The sequence below is a fragment of the Mus caroli genome, chromosome 6, assembly GCF_900094665.2.
Source record: "Mus caroli chromosome 6, CAROLI_EIJ_v1.1, whole genome shotgun sequence".
Taxonomy (NCBI): domain Eukaryota; kingdom Metazoa; phylum Chordata; class Mammalia; order Rodentia; family Muridae; genus Mus; species Mus caroli.
Genome location: NC_034575.1, coordinates 146,207,783 through 146,217,267, shown reverse-complemented (window position 1 = coordinate 146,217,267; position 9,485 = coordinate 146,207,783). Strand labels below are relative to the sequence as shown.

The following is a 9,485-nucleotide window of genomic DNA, read 5'->3' as shown; positions in this document are numbered from 1 at the left end:
CTCCTCCTCCTCCTCCTCCTCCTCCTTCTCTTCTCTTTTCTTTTCTTTTTTTTTCTTTTTTTTTAGATAGGGTATTATATATCTCAGGCTGGTTTATTCAATAGCTTGAGATGACTTCGAACTTTGATCCTTCTGTCCAGACCTCCTGAGTTCTGAACTTAAATGTGTGCACCACCACAGTCCATTTATCTAGTGCTGAAAATCCAATCCTGGGCATTGTACATAGTAGGTAAGTACACTACCAACTGGGCTATACCCCCGGTCCCATAGTTAAAGAAAATAGATTATATTTTTTATATTCTCTGGTAACTTTTTCTCAAAACTTTTCTTCGTGTACAGTAATACCTTGCTGTTACTTCATACATATTAGAATACTTTGTGGATAAATATGGCAGATTTCCTTAAAATTTTAAAGTTATACTGTTCTGAAACACCTTCTTGGAAGGGGTTAGATGTAGGGATAAAGAGGAGTGGTTAGAGCAAGAGTGGGGTTTCTAGTGTTGTGTTATCCCATGAAACGTTCCTTCTAGGGGAGGACAGAAGCTCATAAGTCTTAGGAAGCAAATGAAACATACAAAACTCAGGAAGTAAACCAATCTTACAAGGCTGACAAAGCTTCGGAAACTTACAAGATTTACAGGGCCCCTTCTTGGAGCTGTAGACGGAGTAACAATTGCTAGACAGAGGATAGTTGAGCAGTCAACTGCCTAAAAAATGTTCAACAGACTCAAGTGATACAACTTTTCTGACTGATCCCCTGCTCGGATAGGCTTTTAGGTGGTGGGCTGCCTTTGAGACATCTGTGCCCCTGTATAATCAGCTGTAATGAACTTACCATTTCAGTAAGCTAGACAGGTAGAATCATTTCTTTGAATTGTCCTCAGGGATGAATAAGTATTTGTTCAACTCTCTCCAGGAAATCTGTGGTGGTTTAAATTTGAGTTAGAATGACCCCCTCTAGACTCAAATGTTTGGATACTTGGTCCCCAGCTGGTGGAACTGTTAGTGAAGAATAGGAGATGTGGCCTTGTTGGTGGAGGCATGCATCTGAGGGTTGACTCATGATATCCCCAGTGTGTGCTCGCTCTGCCTCTTACTTGCTGTTAGAGATGTGAGCTCTCAGTTGTTTCTGACATCATGCCTTCTCTCCCTGGCTGTGGACTCTATCCCTCTGAAACTGTGAGCCCAACTAAACACTTTTATAAGTTGCTCTGGTCATGAAGTTTTATCACAGCAATAGAAAGGTAACTAAGACAAGGTCACACAGTGCCTCAGTAGGCAACTGCAGAGCTGACCTCCCTTTAGCCCGACGAAAGATTGTTACTTTTAAGTATGATTTCTCCAGTTGCTTTGCCAAGTATCAGGGCTTGTCTTGAGAGGCTGTCTCCACATGGCCAGTTTAGTTTTTTTGGTGATTTGTGTCATATACCAACTCAGATCCATCGCTCCCACCTAGTATCTTCAATACCTTTCATCCCCTGCTTTGACTTAACCTGCTTGCAATAGCTCCTTTCTTATAAAATGGTATACTCATTATATGAGGAAGTGTTTTTCTGATTTCTGAGGTGCAGACCCTTGGCTGGGCCTCACAGTTTCTACAAGCGAAGAGTTAGCAGAGCAGGTTTCTCTGTCTCCTGGTTCCATTGTAAACAAGGTGGGTGCTCTTTAAAACATTTTCTGTGTGGTTTCCAAGAAGAGTAGAGGTAAGCTGCAGAATTAAACTGGCATCAAATTTATACCAGAAGTTCTACAACGATGTCATTGTATTTTCTTCACACTCTGTTTTCAATCTTTCAAAAGAAAGGTGTGAGAAATGCAGTTGGCCTGGGATCTAAGGCAGATGTTCCTGCTGAGTTGCTTCCCTCCGAGGTAACTGGTTTCTTGAGGGCTTGGGACCAGAAGAGCATGTCAGGAATGTAGTGCACATGATAAGTTGAATACGGAGAGGGCATGGGCAAATGTTTCCACTGGACCAAGCCTGGAGCATGGATAACTTTATTTCTCTATGTGCTTCTTCAGTTAATCGTGGCAAGAGAAATTGAAGGGGCAGAGAAAGCAAAAGGAGGATTCACTGGGCATTTGCCATTTTGCCTGTGAAAAAGGAATAGGAGGTGCCAAGGAGACTAACATCTGAGCCTACATGGAGCCAGAAATTTAAAATTACTCCCTTTGCCAAGAAAAGCAATTACATTAAAGTTGGTTCAGATATATAGTTTCAAAGCTGCATAATTTGAAAAAAAAAACACCATAATTTTGGAAGCTAAGCACACATCAAATTGCAAATGATAAGAATTTTTAGTGTAAGGAAGCATGCTGTTCACCAGGACCATGTTAAATGCAGTAGTTCTTGCATTTTAGCTGGTATATATCAATTTTTTTTAAAAAAAATATCATATGAGGTGGAAAAGGCTTAACTACCTGGATCATGGATTTGTGGCCTCTGTGTTTATCTGTGCTTAGCTGAATTGCCATATATCTGGTAGACAGGGCAAGTCCTATCTTGAAGAATCAGTATGTCTCCTTGGCAGCAGAAATGTCAGAAATTCTGAAAAAAAAAAAAAAAACCCTTATGCTGCAGAAGACCATATCTACCATAGTTGGATCCCAGCCATCCTGAGTGCTTATAGATGGAGCTTAGACAAGAGTCTCTTTCCAAAATCCCTCAAATGTCCCTATAGTTAAGCGATGATTCATCCACTTTCTGCCACTCATTGCAGACCTCAGTTAACACTAACACCCGTGAACATGCCTTGTTAAGGCACTGTTCATTCTGCCAGGGTGGATACATACTCCACAGGGGCTGTATGTTGTGGAGCTGGGTCTGCTCAGTCTGGGCTTTGGGTCTGCTTTGCAGACATGATGACACTGGGCTTTATCACAGGGATTAAGACCTGTCACTTAAATGATGCTGTGCCCACATCCCCCATTACTCCAGTAATGACTCAACAGCTGCTGTTTGAAGCCATAATGTTGGTCCATTGACTTAGTGCAATATAGGGAGTAGGTTTCCATCATGGATCTCAGCTACATTAATTGCTGTGTTTAGAGGTCGGCTGCTGAGCCTTTAATCCCTCTTAATGGCAGTGATATTTAATTGAATAGAATTACATTCAATTACTCTAAGTGTAGTAGGAAGTGCTCATCTGCTTGTACTGCATTAAATTTTAATTTTTTTTGAATTTCTAAAACAGTCAAACTTCAAGGCATGTATCAGACTATTTTGTGGCTTCTCGTACCAACTAAAAATATCATAAATAAAACTCCCTGAGGTGAGGCAATTGGTAGCAGTTTCTCAACTTAATTTTTTCTTTCAGGAGCACTTATCAATTTTTTTTGTTTCCTTTTGTTTGAGACATGGTCTCATGTAGCCCAGGCTGGCCTAGGACAGCTTATGTAGCTGATCTTATGAATCAATACACGGAGTAGCAAAACAGGACAAAAATGTGGAAAATGAATAAAATGATTGTTTCTAGGAAGGTAAAAATATAGAACACACATACAAATAGAACACAGGGCTGTGGGCTTTGGTTGGCTAAGAAAACAGCAAGAACAATGCATTTGGACTTTTTAAAGTACAGACTCTGGGTGTCTAACTGCTGCTGTGTCAGCTGTGGCTTCACTGAGAAATAAGAGGGCATAGCTCACTCAGTACACCCTTGACATCCCAAGTCACATCCACGGTGTCAAATCAACCCTGTTGTTCTGGTCACTATTAACTAACTGGGGCTGTTATCTAAGCCAAAGCTATTAAAACTTCCTGTGCTCCTGGCCCCTTTCCATTCAATACCCCCTTTGCAGGTATATAAACTAGATATACAAATTAAATATTTACTGATAATAAATCACAAAGGAATTTATTATAAAACAGTTCTTTGGTATATATGTAATTAATTTTATAATTTATTAGAGAAGAAAGCAAATTTGCATACTGTAATGAAATGAGCATGCAGGTTTGCCTAGCACAGTACAACCCAAAGATGTACTGATTTGATACTTATAAACCAAGGAACAGTGGTAGAAAATACTAGAACTTTATTTTCTGTGATTAAGTCATTATGTCTCTACAAGAGCAGAAGGCTTTGTATGCCTAGTACAACCTCTGTTCTTTGTAACATGCTGTATAAAATGAGCCAAGCTGTTGCAGGAAGCATTGATCTGTGTTGCATGGCATGTTGGCATGCATAGCGCAAAGTTCTCATGTCCTGTGTTCAGAATCAAGGCAAAAGTGAAGTAAGTCATCAATGGGATTTTTACATGTCTTACTTCGGTCGTTGTGAATTTAGAAAGTTTTTTTTGCCAACATTTTCATCATCCCCACATTCAGCTGTATGGTCCTAGATGGGGTGCCAGCCACACTTAAGATACTTCAGTCTAAACCAAGGGAGACCAAACCTCTCCACTGGACTTTGACCAGACTCTGCCCCACAGATGAACTCCACAGGGAGTGGGGTTGTCCTGATTCAGTCAGATGCCCCAGCTTGTAGAGGAGCTAGAATGTACAGGAGCCAAGAGTGACTCCAAGCCTGTGAGACATCTGCCTTCTTAGAAGCTTGCTGTCCAGTCAGGTGCTGAAGTATAACCAAGAACACATCCTTAAAGTTGTGTAACCGAGCAAGGCTCTGGATCACAGACTGTCACTAAAGCAATGGGGCACCCTGGCTTTGAATATCACAAAACTATCTTGTGAATCAGAGTTCAGACCCCTGTGTCAGAGTGGTGTTTCATTCTCCCTCCCAAAGGTGGGTGTAGGCCTGGACTCGACCCCCAGCCGTGCAAACAATTTCATATAGTGAACAGTTCGGTAACTATCAACTATGCAGACCATTAACTTCTCATCCCCTAACTGCACTACAGGCATCTTCAATGCTGGCATCAACTTTCATCTTCTGCACTACAGAAAGATTGTAACGGTTTGCTCTGTATATGGCTACACCATAGTTATAAATCACACAGGGCATTTGGGGAGGTGCCTGTCTTAGTTACAGTTTTACTGCTGTGAACAGACACCATGGCCAAGACAACTCAAAAGGACAACATTTAATTGGGGCTGGCTTACAGGTTCAGAGGTTCATTCCATTGTCATCAAGGAGGGAACATGGGAACATCCAGGCAGGCATGGTTCAGGAGGAGCTGAGTTCTACATCTTCATCTGGAGACTGGTAGCAGAATACTGACTTCCAAGCAACTAGGATGAGGGTCTTAAAGCCCACACCCACAGTGACACACCTACTTCAACAGGGCCTCACCTACACTAACAGGGCCACATCGTCTAATAGTGCCAATCCGTAGGCTGAGCATAAGCAAACCATCACAGTGTCACAATCAAAATGGGGTTTTTGAAAGGTGAAACTTAGAGACTAATCTCCCAGGGGCTGCCACTCAGTTTCTTTCAGCTCCTGGCCTTCCCAGGCATCTCTTCTTCCTTTCACTCCCAGACTCTGCCTCCCCAACTCCCTGCCCCCAACAGTTACCACCTTCACCGTTTCTCTACCCTCCTCAGGGAGGAGAATAATCTCTGGGGCAGAAACTTCCAGTCACCTGTCAGTACTATCTCAGACCAACCAGGTGGCTCGGGAGTAATAGTGCTTGCCACTCAAGCTGGAGGATCTGAGTCCCATCTGTGCATGGACTTAAAATCGATATAAGTTTGGCATCTGTCCCTCTGCAATTTTATGGGTGGATAAATGTAAATTTTTTTGGACTGGAAACTGCTGAACAATCATTTTCTTTTATCCAGTTTAAATTAATTTTGAGTCTCTTTGTAGGTTAGTGCTCAGCTAGAAACATTCTAGAATTAAAGAGGAAAGTGCTAAGTAGGCAAAGCTATTGGCTTACCTGTACTGGGGCTAGCTTACCATTCAACACAAATTCAAATCAAGTATATTTAGATAGGATTTGTGCAAGAGTCACTTAACTCCAGCTCTATAGGAGATAGTGAAATCCTTGTTTATAAATTAAAGAACAGTAACACTTCTCAACAAAGCCCTAACAGACAGATTAAGAACATTAAAATATATATGGAATGTAAAATGGCAACGCTAGTTAAATATTTGGGGATGTATGAATGGATGGACAAGCTATACAGCAGATTACCCTTGCTGTTCTCAAAGCCATCTCTGGTGGGGTTTGTTGTTATTATTCTTGTTGTATTTTCTGAAATGGATCTGGGGCTTGGAAGCCCAGAGAGTGTTGTGGCTGCCCGTTAGTTTTCATTGAGATTTAATCCATCTTTGAGTGTGCATGTTTGTGTGCTTCTATGTGTACATGAGTGCAGTGTCCTTAAAGGCCCAGAACAGGAGCAGCATATCCACTTGAGCTAGAGTTACAGATGGTTGTTGGCTGTCCCATGTGGGTTCTGGGATTTGAACTCTCATCCTCTGCAGTCTCTTAGCTGCGGAACCATCTTTTTAGTGTCAAGACTGAGTTCTAGATCAAGATTAGCTCACAGTTGCATACGAATTAAAAATGAAATTGTTGTTTGATCTCAGCCCAGGGCTCAGTACTTACAGCTTTATGACTAGAGCAAGTGCATCCTCTAAATTTTCTACTGGAAACTGGAGGGGGGGGGGGAGTCTGCAGCACTGCCAGGAGCACTTGGGTGGTTTTGTCACTGTGAGAGAGGTGAGAAAGGCTGTTTGCCAGCTTGTTTTTGTCTCTTATCATGCGGGGCTCAGTTGCCTCCCTTCCAGCCTTCAGAGACTTGATCACTCTGCTTAGACTCCCTGTGGCCCCAACACTGCCTGTGTATCTATTTCCCACCAAGTTCTGAGCCACTTGGCCTCAGGGTCACTCTGACTCTATGGTCCTGACTCTATGGTCTTTTACCCCATTCCTGTGGACACAACAGGCCCACTTTAAGTCTCCAGGTCCTCTTCCCTGAAATCTGAATCTTGCTCTAGCTGTTACTCCTCTGGACCCTTAACTCTTTCACCACTTCTCTGGCCCTTTGATCTCTAATTTGGCCCAGGATTTTTTGGCTCCATTTTCTTCTATTCTGTCATTTCACTTCATGGCCCAGGTCCTTTGCAGATATTATACATATCATTGAACTTGCCCTGGACTTCCAGAGTAACAACAGCTGAATTCAAAGAATCAAAGAATTTACCTTACTAGCAGGAAAAAAAAAAGAGAGAACAAACATATCAGTGATAAACGATCAGAGTAATTTCCACTACTGACTCATGCTACAGCATGCTGTGCAGGGAATGTCGACACCTAAGAGAGCTAGGAGAGAGCCACATATGGGATTTGAGGTGGATTCTGAGAAGTGAGACCAGCAAATACAAAGGCTGTGAAGGGGAACCATTTGACATGTCCTAGAAATAGAAACAAGCAAGATAAATAGATTGGAGCTGGGGAGGGAACAGTTCACAGGAGGAACATGAGCAGCTACAACACGAGAGCAGCCTGTTTCTATCTGGGGCTTCGTTTTCACCTGCTCTCTATTCCCACTGTTGCCCATAAAGTGAATCCTGACTCTATCACCTATATGCCCAGTATTTCTTAACATGTCTACCACCCCATCCCTTGCGTCATGCTCATCATCTCTCACCCAAACACTCCCGAATTCCCCTTTGTCTTTAGCCTTATCTTCTCAAGACTAATCCAAAATGAAAAGTCGAATTATCTCACTATGTAAAATATAATTCTCTACAGGACATAAATTTCAACTTCCCATCATGATAGAATGGTCTTTACAGTCGGCTGGTACTGTCTACCAGCAGCTTAAAACAAGACACACCGGGATTCCCTCCTAAGGCTTTAAATCAGTCATCGTATGTACTCTAATTTTTTTCTGATAATCTTTATACTTCTATACAGTTGTAAACAGATTCAAAGATTGTTCACACTCTTTCTTCTCCCTTTTTACGGTCAACATTATGTGATCCGCTCTTTATCACCCGCAAAGCCTGTCACTTGTTTCTAGCCAACAGAACATGGTAAAGTCAAAGGGCTTCCTCGTCCATGACTACATGAATGACATATCACTGTTGCTGGGATATTTCTTTTCTTGCTTTAACAAGGGGCAGCTGCTGTGGTGAGGGAATCAAGAACTAGGCCAGCAATGGAGACTATTGTCAGTCAAGTACCTTAGGACCTCAGCTAAAGCAAACCATTAGGTAAATAGTGATCATTAAGACCGACTGACAACTCCACAGGATCTAGGACATGAAGCTTGTGAAGGGTTATCTAGACTGTGTAATACAGGTGAGAAGACCTACTTAATCTGTGAGTGGTGCTATCACTGGGTAGGGTTCTGCACTGAGAGGAGGAAAGTGAGCTGAGCACCAGCATTAATCTCTCTCAGCTTCCTGGCTACAGATACAATGTAATCGCTGCCTCCCACACCTGCTGCCATGACGTCTGACTTTCCAACTGTGAGTCAAAATAAACCCTTCCTCCCTTTTGTTTCTTGTTACATATTTTGCCAGAACAAGACAAATAACTAACACAGAGATGCTACAACAAGTGTGTGCTCCTGGAACAGATCCTGCCACATTTGAGACTCAGTTGAGATCATTGCCCCAGCCCATTCTTTAACTGGAGCCATGGAAGACTCGAAAATGGATTCTGAGTAAGCTGAGCTTCAAAATTGCAGGCATCTTACGTCATTTTTTTGTTTTCATTATTTTTAGATACAGTCTCATGTAGTCCAGGTTGGCCTTGAACTCACTACATCACCAGCATTGGTTTTGAACTCATTATCATTCTGCCTCTGCTTCCCAGTGCAGGTGTCTGGCTCTCTTCAGCAGCCCTGTGAGCGCCATGGCATCCCAGGCCTACATGCATTTATCTCGGATGGAAATGCTTTGCCCTGGCTCATGCATCCTTCAAAGACAGACTGACATCACACCCTCCCCAAGTCAGGCATGATTCTCTGTTCTTTCCCAGAAGGCATCCTGCGGAGAAGGCAAGCACCCGAGTGGAGGGTCACGCATTATGCACTTGATTAAGTTTGTTACTGACTTCCTCAGATTTACACCCTTCCTTAGTGCCAATTCAGTCTAATTTCATTTCCTAAAAAATTTAAGTAGGATTTTCCCCATGAAAACCCCAAAATACTGTTCTTAGGATGAGAGCTCTTAAGTATGTGAAGAGTACTAATTTCTCTGCTCTCTGATTTAGACTGAGTCCCAGTATTCCTCTTAATTTTTCTGTCATAATTTCCTTTCACAAATGTATGATCATCTTTCCAAACTTCCTACAACTGTACAGATTATAAAATTACACAGGGTGTTGGGGGAAAAGCCCGGTTATGATCAGGGAAGATGACTGGCCCTGCCATTTCTGTTTTGTGTGTGTATGTATGTGCATGTGCATATATATGTGCCTGTGTGTGTGTTTTCCTGTCCTTGAACTCAATAATACAGTTTGTCCCTGGTCCCCCAAATCTATGCAGCTTACACTGATGTTATCTTTTATCTTTCCAACCTCCAACTTTCCCTGGGGAAACTTGTTGAGAAAAAAAGCTAATCTTCGCTCTG

The 9,485-nt window shown here is 42.2% G+C and overlaps 1 protein-coding gene across 3 annotated transcripts in view; it reads left to right on the top strand.

The window, feature by feature from the left end:
• Tmtc1 (transmembrane O-mannosyltransferase targeting cadherins 1) overlaps positions 1-9,485 on the top strand; it is a 319,404-nt gene that overhangs the window by 50,115 nt on the left and 259,804 nt on the right. The gene's annotated exons all lie outside the window — the stretch shown is intronic.